This window comes from Eubalaena glacialis, chromosome 4 (assembly GCF_028564815.1).
Source record: "Eubalaena glacialis isolate mEubGla1 chromosome 4, mEubGla1.1.hap2.+ XY, whole genome shotgun sequence".
NCBI lineage: Eukaryota > Metazoa > Chordata > Mammalia > Artiodactyla > Balaenidae > Eubalaena > Eubalaena glacialis.
In genome coordinates, this window is record NC_083719.1 from 179577827 (window position 1) to 179589516 (window position 11690).

Here is an 11690-nt window from a genome sequence, read left to right on the forward strand (position 1 = left end):
CTGTGGACCTGGCCAGCGAGTGTACCTTAAAGGAGAAACGCCTTCCCTCCAAATCCAACATGGTGCCCGGAGCCAATGCATCACTGTACACTTACCATCTCTTCATCTTACATTCTTCCTCCACCACAGATATCAAATATAGAGACTTGAAAATAACAGAGCTTAAACTGAGATCCCAGGTGACTAAGACCTTTTTATTCAGGGTTTTGTAGGATTGATATTGTCTAAAATCTTCTAAAAGGAGCTCCTGGAAGAAATGGTTGATTCGGCACCTGATGCACAACTATGGTGGGTGAGCCTGGGTCACACTGCAGTGTCAGAAAGCAAGGAAACATGCACAGATTACTGCAGGCTTGTCCAAAGGACAAATGAGCTGACCTGTAGGACTTCCACTGGCTACATTTGGGGCAACTATCAAAAAAGAAAAAGGAAAAAAAAAGCTTCCACCCAGAAGAAGTTCTCGAACTCAGCAAAACAGCCAAAACTCATCAGCGGTTGCCTCTGGGGGATGGTGGCAGGAAACACCTGGGAAGGGGTCCCGGAAACCTTCTGGGGTGATGGTCATGGTCTACATCTTGGTAATACTGGTGGGGACATGCACTGGTCAAAATCCATTGAATTGGATATTCAAGATCTGTACATTTACTTCAAAAGAAAAAAAATGTAAATAAATACTGGACTCTAGTTAATATTTAGAGGAACATCTACAACCTTCTGCTACTTTGAAAAGCATTGTAAAGATACATCGTTAATTATATTTCAATAAAATGAAGTGGACTGAAAGAGGAAAAGAATAGAGAGATGAAGAGAGATGTGAAACACAACTGAAGTCAGATGTCAATGGCAGCTGGGACTTCCCTGGTGGCACAGTGGTTGCACAGTGGTTAAGAATCCGTCTGCCAATGCAGGGGGACACAGGTTCGAGCCCTGGTCCAGGAAGATCCCACATGCCTCCGCAACGAGAAGCCCGCGCACCGCAACGAAGAGTAGCCCCCGCTCGCCACAACTAGAGAAAGCCCGCGCGCAGCCACGAAGACCCAACGCAGCCAAAAATAAATAAATAAAATTAAATGAAACATTAAAAAAAAAAAGATATTCACTGTGTAAAACATCAGCCCATCACAAGCCCTCAAGGACATTGGTGCGCCCCCAAATGCTCCTGTCTTCAGCAAACGTCCCACAGCGAGGTTTCCATCTGCTGTCTTCACTGCTAAAACTCGGAGCATGGCTGTGGCCTCTGCTCCAGCAGGCTGCCTCACTTGAGAGGCAGGCCCAAGAAGGGACCCCTAAAGGGGCTCACTGGGCTGTGGCTAACTCTGATCACCACCCTTGGCCCATCTGCGATCCTTTCATCCCCTGGCCCTCCTCCCTCAGGCCAGGCCTTAGTGGCGATGGCTTTTGATTCAGGGGGACAAAGTGAGTAAGAGTACTTATTCCGTGAACTAAAGCAAACACGTAAAAACTGAAGTCGGGAATTCCCGGGCGGTCCAGTGGTTAGGATTCTGTACTCTCAATGCCGAGGGTACGAGTTCAGTCCCTGGCTGGGGAACTGAGATCCCACAATCTGCGCAGCAAAGCCAAAAATAAATAAATAGTAAAAACTGGAGTCAATACTTCTTTGCAGGGCAACAAAACCAGCCTCACTTGCCTCTGTGTAAGCCTAGATCTGTCACCCAAATCAGCCTCTTGGAAGCCAGCTGCTCCAGTCTTGAATACCAGAGAGTCCACCTCATTTAACCTCCTTTTCAAGATTTTGAGGAACACCGCTGGCAAGAAACCCACAATACCCACCTATACATGCAACACTCCACTGCCCCCTGCCAATCTAACTTTAAACCCAAGTCTTGAAAGGCTCACAGAGCTGCTCCTGCAACCTCATTCAGGATTCAAACCAGGCCCAACTGAAGCCTGATATTTACCAGCCCAGCCTCTCTGAAAAGAAGTCCAAGAAAAGAACCAGTGAAGAGCGAAGAATCAGGATCTTAAACAACCTCTGTGTGGTTTTGGAATGTTCTAACATGCAGGGATCAGGTTTCTTTCTTTTGTTCTCAAAACCAGCCCACCCAGAGCATGCAGAGTTACAGAAGTTTAAACCACAGCATGCGGTGAGATGACCATCTCTCTGACCTCTCACTAACTGGAGTATGCCGTTCATGACCACTTGCTGTTGGGAAAGAAACGTGCCCAAGTCAGCATGTGTGGATCAACACATGTCTGTAGAATGAATGAACAGGTGTAGTGACAACACCCCAACAGGTATGGCCCCACCTACCTTCCAGAGTAAATTCCCCTATCCAGGGTACTTCACAGAACCTTAGAGTCCCAATCACTCCTGGAATGGTCCCAAACTGGATGCTCCTCTTAAAGAGACCTAAATAGGCTTTTAAATGTACAGGATCCAATGCTGGTTCCCTGACCTCTGGAGATATAATCCTATCCTGGAACGCGAAGTGAAATAATACACACATACAACTTGTAAGTGACTCCTTAAACTTTTACAGATTCACATCAACGAGGATATATGGAAAATAATTTTAACAAAGCAACCCAGCCAGAAGAGGCCAATCTAAAATCTGATCATGGATGCCACTCTGAGAAATTTTTCAATTCAAGACATATCTTAAGTCTAGTGCAACGGTTCCCAGTTCTGTCCCCAACAGTGTTTTTACTGGTCCATAGGGAGGTATAAAGTTAAGAATAAAGATGTTCACAAATATTTTCAATTTAAAGGACTGTCCTTGGGACTTCCCTGGTGGCGCAGTGGTTAAGAATCCGCCTGCCAGCGCAGGGGATATGGGTTCTAGCCCTGGTCCAGAAAGATCCCACATGCCGCGGAGCACCTAAGCCCGTGCGCCACAACTACTGAGCCCGTGTGCCACAACTACTGAAGCCCGTGTGCCTAGAGCCTGTGCTCCACAACAAGAAAAGCCACCGCAATGAGAAGCCCGCGCACCGCAATGAAGAGCAGCCCCCGCTCGCCACAACTAGAAAAAGCCCGCGTGCAGCAAACAAGACCCAACAAAGCCAAAAATAAAATTAATTAAAGGACTGTCCTTTACTCTAAACTTACTTTCTTCCTATATGTTCAGTATTAAAACATCCTTTTTTCTTATGAAAAGGTGGAGATGAAGTATGTTAACTAATTAAAAAGATATTTTAACTGGCAAATGCAGGATGTTTCCTAAATTGCTTCTGGAACTATAACTGTTCTGTGAGACCCAGGCCTCCAGGCCCAATGACACCGTGGAACAGCCACAGGTCTCAGAAACAGAAGCCCCAGGTTTGCGCCCACCTGGGCTTTCCAACCTGGCCACTGTGGAACCTCCAACAAATCACTTTATCTTTTCAGAGCTGGGTCAAAAATGAGATTAAAACACTACCTACACCTCAGAGCTGCAAGTAGTAAGGATTAAAGGTGACAAGGTGGGAAAATGCTCTATCAGCTGTAGAAATACAAATGCAATGTATTGAAGGAGTAATTTCAGCTACTCTTGGATGAACCAACAGAAATACTTTAACATCTACCTGTGAAAAAACAATATTACAGCAAAAAGGTTTAACGTGACTCCAAGTGGGAATTATTAAGCTCTTTTAGCAACATGCCCTACAGGCAGCAAGGGGGGAAAGGGAAGCCAGCTTAGAAATCCTTGAGGGGGGGAGGGGCAGGCAGAGGCAACCTTCCCCTGTGTTCCCATGCGAAAGCCTCAGATTTTTTTTTTTTTAATTTATTTTATTTTATTTTTGGCTGTGTTGGGTCTTCGTTGCTGCACGAGGGCTTTCTCTAGTTGCAGAGAGCAGGGGTTCTTCGTTTCGGTGCACGGGCTTCTCACTGCAGTGGATTCTCTTTGTTGTGGAGCACAGGCTCTAGGCCCACGGGCTTCACTAGCTTGTGGCACGTGGGCTCAGTAATTGTGATGCACGGGCTTAACTGCTCCACAGCATGTGGGATCTTCCCGGACCAGGGATTGAACCCGAGTCCCCTGCATTGGCAGGCGGATTCTTAACCACTGAGCCACCAGGGAAATCCCCAGTTTTTTTAAAAACTAGTTTCTAGTTAAGGAAAAAAACAAAAAAATGACTGTCTCTCAAAACATGTTAAATATTAACATAACATGCAAACTGAATTATTTTAGTGGGTAAGAGTTTCTTTTTCAAATGAAACTTTTTAATTTTGAGATATTGTAGCTTCTCATGAAGCTGTAAGAAATAACAGAGAGATCCCCTATGTACTCTACCCAGTTTCCCCCAATGGCAACATCTTGCAAACTCTAGAACAATATCACAACCGCAATCAGATACAGACTGCTGCTGTCACAAGGATCCCTCCTGTTGCCCTTTATAGTTACATTCACCTTCCAACTGTCCCCCCTCCCCAATGCCTAACCCCTAGCAACCACTAATCCTTTTAAGGTTTCTGTAATTTTAGCATTCCAAGAATGTTATATTAATGGAATTGTAAAGCATACAACTTTTCAGGATTGGCTTGTCTCTTGCAGTGTAACTGCCTCAAGATTCATCCAAGTTGTGTGTGTATTGACAGTTTGTTCTTTATTATTGCTAACTAGTATTCCATGATAAGGACGTACCATAGTTTAACCATTCACCCATTAAAGGACATCTGGGTGGGTTCTAGTTCTTGGCTGTTATAAATAAATATTAAGAGCCACTATGAGCCATGGGGCCGGGCTGGTCATTTCCATATTAGGGAGATTTAGACTGTTTTTTTTTGAATTATGAATACACAGTAAGAATTATTAACCTGCAAAAGCTCTGAATGTACCACTGAAAAGCAAGCCTAACTTGCCACATTCATCCTTTACACACACACACCACACACTCAGATACAAGAAAGAAATCAGTTCAAAGGCAAGCAGCACAAAAGCAAGTGGCCTAGCAGATTATCCCAGTAAGACCTTACCCTTGAGCTTGAACCACAATCCTAATGGAAATCATATGAATGGCTGTTTCAAGGAAAATTACCATGAACCTCAAATTGCCAATAGCACCTCTTCCCATTAATCACCTATGATTAAAAAAATAATCTGGAACAAATTTACAGACTCTAATAAAAGGACACACACTCAACTTTGTAAATGATCCTTTGTGATCTTATATGGACAAGAAAATATCCCTTGGACAGTAAACTCATTTTATTGTTAAAACTAGAGCCACGTTTTCAACTTCTTCATTATGTGGACATTCAATGCGAAGAGAAAAAAATTAAACTTCAACTGGACATCATTTCACAAACATCTGAAAGCAGTTGATGTTAAAAGTCTGAATGAAGGACTTCCCTGGTGGTCCAGTGGCTAAGACTTTGCACTCCCAACGCAAGGGGCCCAGGTTCGATCCCTGGTCGGGGAACTAGATCCCAAATGCTGCAACTAAGACCCAATATAACCCAATAAATAAATGTTAAAAAAAGAAGTCTGACTGAATTTCCAATTGCTATTTATAATAGTATCACCTAAAAAGTGATGTCTAGGAAAAATCCCACAGAGATTTAATAGAACATAACAATGGCAAGAAACAATTTCTTTTAGAAAGTCAGCACACTGACAAGCCTCCCCAACAAATATATGCCTACCCTGCTTTCAGTATTATTTCTGTAACACTGTTAGCACCACAGAGGCAGCACCGACTTACCCTAAATAACAAAGTAGGAGGGAAACTAGTGGCTTCAGACAAAATTGTCAAATGCTGCAGCAGAAGACTAAAGTCCGCCTCATCTCTTCAGGGCCGCAACCCCATTTCACTAACCAACAGTGTGTAGGCTCCCGTCAAACCACTATTTGACTCTAATTCCGAACCTTGCCACTGGAAAAAGAAATCAAATCTTTCTTGCCCAGGACTTTGCTAAAATAAAATATAATATATAATAATATACAGAGGGACTTCCCTGGTGGTGCAGTGGTTAAGAATCCGCTTGCCAATGCAGGGGACACAGGTTCAAACCCTGGTCCGGGAAGATCCCACATGCTGCAGAGCAACTAAGCCCGTGCGCCACAACTACTGAGCCTGCGCTCTAGACCCCACGAGCCACAACTACTGAAGCCCACGCACCCAGAGCCTGTGCTCCGCCAACAAGAAAAGCCACTGAAATGAGAAGCCCGTGCACCGCAACGAAGAGTAGCCCCCGCCTGCTGCAACTAGAGAAAACCCGCACGCAGCAACGAAGACCCAACACAGCCACAAATTAATTAATTAAAATAATAATAATAATACACAGAGCCTAAGAATCCTAACTCCTGAGAATATTTGATCAAAGCAACATGCAACTGAAATATCACCATTTTGTGGGCCATACCTGCTAATACTAGATGGTGACACTTGACACATCTTTCAAGACTGCACAAGGTTAAGCAACTTAATGACAAAACGTAGCAGAAGAGCAAGTCCAAGTTTCCAGGGGGAAGGAATCATTCCTCTGAGATGTAAAAGGTGAAATCAGGAGGAACTGGGGAGAAAGATGAGAAAGGTAAATAAGAGGGAGCCGCCTCAGCCCAAAGAAAACTTCTAAAGCCTTTTTCAAAAGTGAGCACACAGGGCTTCCCTCGTGGTGCAGTGGTTAAAAATCCGCCTGCCCATGCAGGGGACACGGGTTCGAGCCCTGGTCGGGGAAGATTCCCACATGCCGCAGGGCAACTAAACCCATGCGCCACAACTACTGAGCCTGCGCTCTAGAGCCCATGCGCCACAACTACTGAAACTCGCACGCCTAGAGCCCGTGCTCCGCAACAAGAGAAGCCACTGCAATGAGAAGCCCGCGCACTGCAACGAAGAGTAGTCCCTGCTCGCGGCAACTAAAAGAAAGTCCACATGCAGCAAGGACCCAATGCAGACAAAAATAAATAATTTTTAAAAAGTGAGCACACTTCCAACTCCCACATCCTGCTGAAGCCTACAAGTGCTGCCTATGTTTAACCAAAGAGAAGAGGCTTAGAGACTTGTAAAAGGCTCTTTCCTCATCAGCAACTCCACCTGTCCCTACCTGGCAAACTTAACGAGGAGAGCATGAGCACCATATTTGTGACATCAAAATATTAACAGCCAGTGGACTTCCCTGATGGTGCAGTGGTTAAGAATCCACCTGCTAATTCAGGGGACACGGGTTCGAGCCCTGGTCTGGGAAGATCCCACATGCTGCGGAGCAACTAAGCCCGTGCGCCACTACTACTGAGCCTGTGCGCTACGGCCCGCGAGCCACAGCTACTGAAGCCGGCGCGCCTAGAGCCCGTGCTCCGCGATGAGAAGCTACAGCAATGAGAAGCCTGCGCACCGCAATGAAGAGCAGCCCCCACTCAACGCAACTAGAGAAAGCCTGCGTGCAGCAACGAAGACCCAACGCAGCCAAAAATAAATAAATGAAAAAAACCAAAGTGTTCTCCTTAAACTGAGAAAAAAAAAGATATTAACAGCCAGGACTCCCCTGGTGGCACAGGGGTTAAGAATCCGCCTGCCAATGCAGGGGACATGGGTTCGAGCCCTGGTCCGGGAAGATCCCACATACCACGGAGCAACTAAGCCCGTGTGCCACAGCTACTGAGCCTGTGCTCTAGAGCCTGTGAGCCACAACTACTGAGCCCGCATGCCACAACTACTGAAGCCCATGCGCCTAGAGCGTGTGCTCAAGAAAAGCCACCACAATGAGAAGCCCGCGCACCACAATGAAGAGTAGCCGCCGATCACCGCAACTAGAGAAAGCCCGCGCACTGCAATGAAGACCCAACGCAGACAAAAAAATAAATAAAATTAAAAATACATAATATATATGTATATTAGCAGCCACTCCTGCCAATATTTGTTTGTTTGTTTGTTTTGACAAGAAAAAAATTTAAGAAAAATAAGAAACAGCCTTAGATTCCTCACTCCCAGGAATATGGGCATCTCCTCGGGTACAATGGAAGGAGTTAAAGGAATTTTTACCTACAGGCACTGGACAAGTTCAATCAGGAAAAAATAAAGAAAAACTGCAAATGATTAGGCACCACTCCACTCCAGAAACAGGGAGATTCCCAGGCTGGCCCAAGCTTCAGCAGGGTAGGGAGACCCTGATAAATCAGTGCTCAGTGCTAGCAAGGCCAAGCCTGGCACTAACTGCCTGCCTCCAATCAATTCAGACAACGCTAGGCTCTGCACAGATTCTATTCACAAATCCCAGGGACCAGGAGCTGTCCACAAGGCCAGGAGACAGCTCAGGGGTAAAGACCCCAGGACTAGTGACAGGGATAGTAGCACCTGCCAGTGCCCTGGGGCCTCCCCCCCCCATTCCAGCTGTGAATGAGCCTCTGGTTCCCACATTTCATGCACAGTCTGAGCGGCTGCTGTAGCTACATCCCATGAGACCACACACAAAGCACAGTGGCAGCACTGTGAGCAATCCGTGGAGATTCCAGACCACAAATACCTGAGGAAAAGAGCCCAAAGTCGTAAATTTCAGTCCTAACTTCGGGTGACACCTTGTGTTTTCCCGCGGACTCCAAACATGCCAACCAGACCACTCATTTTAAAGACATCACAGTCCTAGGCAATCATAAAAAGATTCAGAATCACTGATATGCCTGAGTCTGGAAAAGGTTAACCAATGCTTCCTTGCTGATCAATCAGGTCCCCTAGGCAGAATCCCAAGCAACTTTCAAACCGTTTTGGAAATATTGAGAAGAGATGGCTTACTCTCCCGAGGTTTAGACAGTGAACTGGGGAGAGCATGCTGATCACTGTACTCCCCAAATAATTCTCCCAGGCGGAGTATTACCCAGGACAGAACCTCAAGAGCAACCCCAAGAATCTGTCACTCAACTACTTGAGAAAATAAGGTAGAAAAGGGAAAGGGTTTCAAGCTCTCATGCTTGGGTCCCAATCTTGCAGGACACTCAAATATCGCACCAGATCACAGATTTGGGGGAGAATGAATGCCAAGTCCTAAGCAATCTGGAGAAAAATTCAACATCAATGAAACACCTGAATTAAAAAGAAAAAAAGCTTAAACCCTCCGCCAAATCTGGCTCCTGATCTGGGGGAGGCCTAGGTAGCCAGAGATTTGGAAACCCCATGAAGCCTCCTTTGCAGTCCAAATAATGACGGGGTTCCAGGGAGGGGGTCTGCCTCTCTGCCCCGCGTTAAGGACAAAGGAGGCGACGTTTCCCGCCTCGGGAACTTGCGACCCTCCTGGAACTCGGGGCGGGACTGGGACAAAGAGGAGGACAGATGGGAAGGGGGGTCGCCCCCGCATCGCGGGTCAGGATGCTCCCGGCCGGAGGGGGGTGTGTGCTGCCGGCACGTGCGCGCGTGCGCGCGTAGCGCCACAACAGACAAAGCCCGGCTCGGGGGAGGCGGCGGCCGGGGGCCCGGTGCGCGCGCACCCCCCGCGAGAGGCGCCGCCGCCGGCCGAGGGGCCGCGAGGGGGGGGCGGATGCGCGCGCACCGGGCCCTCGCCGCCGCCATTTTGTTTCCTCGGCACAATGGGGGAGAGTAACGGCCGAGCGCGGGAGCAAGGCTGGCAAGGAAGGAATGAGCCAGGCGCCAGGGCGAGAGGACCGGGCGGAAACGGGGAGCGCGGGGCGCCTCAGGCCTTGTCACCGCCACTCTTCAGCCGAGCCCGCGCTGAGTGGGAGGACGGGCGGGGGGAGGGGGAGAGGCGGGAGCGGGCCCGGCCGCCGCCACATTGACTCTTACCTTGTCCGCGTCCCCTTCTCCGACCGCAGCCGCCGCCCTCCTGCCAGAGCCCGCCGGGGTCTCGCCCCAAAAGCCACGCGGTGCGCACCGGGCTGCTGAGTCCAACTGCAATGGCGAGAAGAGGAGGAGGAGCCGGAGCCGGGGCCGGGGGCGAGCAGGCGGACGCGCGCCGGGGAGGTGCGGGGCCACGTGACCGGTCGGAGCCCCGCCCCTTCGCCGCCGCGTTGCCGCTCGACGCAGGCCCAGCCAGAGAGGAAGGGAGGGACAAAGAGAGATAAGGAGGCGGGCCCTAGTCACGTGACAGAACCGTAGGCGTTACGTGGCGTCGGAACGTTTCCCTCCCCTTTCCACGCCTCTACTTGATCATGTGACAGTGGCAAATTCAGCGTTCTCCTTGGCCACGTGACAAGGACCTTGGCGCCTTCCCGTTGTCGTATTGGTAGGCCTGTGTCATGTGACAACATCGCGGCTCTTTTTTTCAATGGCGGTTTTTGAGAGGCCATTACCACGTGAGGCAGGGCGAGCGGCTGAGTCTCTCTGCGGCTACTAGTTTACGCGCCTGCGCGGACGCCATCTTACACTCGTTGAAGTACGTTGGCGGAAATGGGTGTTAGAAGCTTGCGCGTGAGCGTACTCATAGTGGCTTGTTCTCTGTAGAGGAGGTTCGGCCTCCAATCGAGGGATTCCCGCGGAACTTCCTCCCCACTGTCCGCATCTCCTGCGAGAGGCAGAGCAGACTCGAGGTGCGTGTGCGAGGAACGGGCGGGCCGAGCTCTTCGCTGCTGCCCCGGGACTGGTGCCAGCGAGCGCCCGGGGTCTTTGGTGTTAAAACTTTATCCGGTGTAGCGCCCAGCCGGATTGCCGAGCTTCTGAAGGGCAGAACCGAGTTGGTCGGGATCTTCCAGTCGCCCATTCACAGATGGAGAAACTGACGCCCGATCCAGAAAAAGACCCAACTGGAGACTTAACGGTCTTTGGTGGGAGAGCTGGGGCTGCGACAGAGATGCTCGGCCAACCACTTCTCAGGGTTCATAAGTAAAGCTACCGGGGACCGAGCGCCTTTTTTTTACAAGCCTGGTGTCGTTGAATCCTCCCGAGCGCTTCGTGAGATCCCCGATGTACAACCTATGCATAAACTAAACCCCACTCACCTCCAGTGTCAGGATCAAGTTGGCGCTCGACAGGCGTCGTTGTTAGGCAGGTTGTCGTGTGCGAGTCTGTGATTCAGACACTGCCGAGATTTGGAGCAAGGAGTAGTTCAGAAGGTTTCCTTCCTAAAGAAGGCGAGAAGTCGTTCAAAACTTACGGCCTAATAACGGATTTTCTTTGCAAAAACGTAGGGATGGTGCAGCTAATTTGTTAAGAATGCAAGATCCAGGGTCGCCCTAGGTTTGAGTCTCCCGGTGTGACCAAGAATAGTGCGCCTCCCTGAGCCTCCGTTTTGTTATCTGCAAAATGGTGATGATTTCTTAAAAGCACCTGGCACAATTCTTTGCGCAGAACAAATGCCCCAAAATGATAGTTGTTATTAACAAGGTAAGGTGTAAAAATGTGATTACAGAATGAGTGCATGCTGTACCTATCACTTTTCATTTTTGTTTACACTTAGATCTTGAACCAATAATTTATTCATACGATATAAATAAAATGTCAAATGTGCAAAACGATGTGAGAAAACAAAGTCAGTTTGTCTCCTCCAGACACCCTCCTTTTTGGCAACCATTGTAAAGTTTTTTTTGTGTATCTCTCCAGAGATGTTTTAGTTCCAGAGATGCTTAATTATGTTTTTATTAGAGTTTTTCTTGTAAATAATAGACGCTCTGCGTCTTGCTTTTTTTCCCCCGACTTGGAGATCTTTCTTTAAATAAAGCTTGAGATTGAAAAAAGTTTTGGTTAAATTAATGGGGCAGTATTAAGACAAAATTAGCTAAAATAAATTTAGATTGTTCAAGGTCACCATGACAATACAGGTGATAACTTGGCTTTAGCACTGAGTTAGAGATCAGCTATTCCTC

At 48.1% G+C, this 11690-nt stretch overlaps 1 protein-coding gene across 4 annotated transcripts in view; it reads right to left on the minus strand.

Moving 5' to 3' along the window:
• The window catches only part of ILF3 (interleukin enhancer binding factor 3), a 28044-nt gene extending 18162 nt beyond the window's left edge, over window positions 1-9882 (minus strand). For all 4 annotated transcript variants that reach the window (XM_061190490.1, XM_061190489.1, XM_061190492.1 and 1 more), the window contains exon 1: window positions 9676-9882. The gene's annotated coding sequence lies outside the window, so the exon portion shown is untranslated. The remainder of the gene's footprint in view (window positions 1-9675) is intronic.
• Between the last annotated feature and the right edge of the window lie 1808 nt (window positions 9883-11690).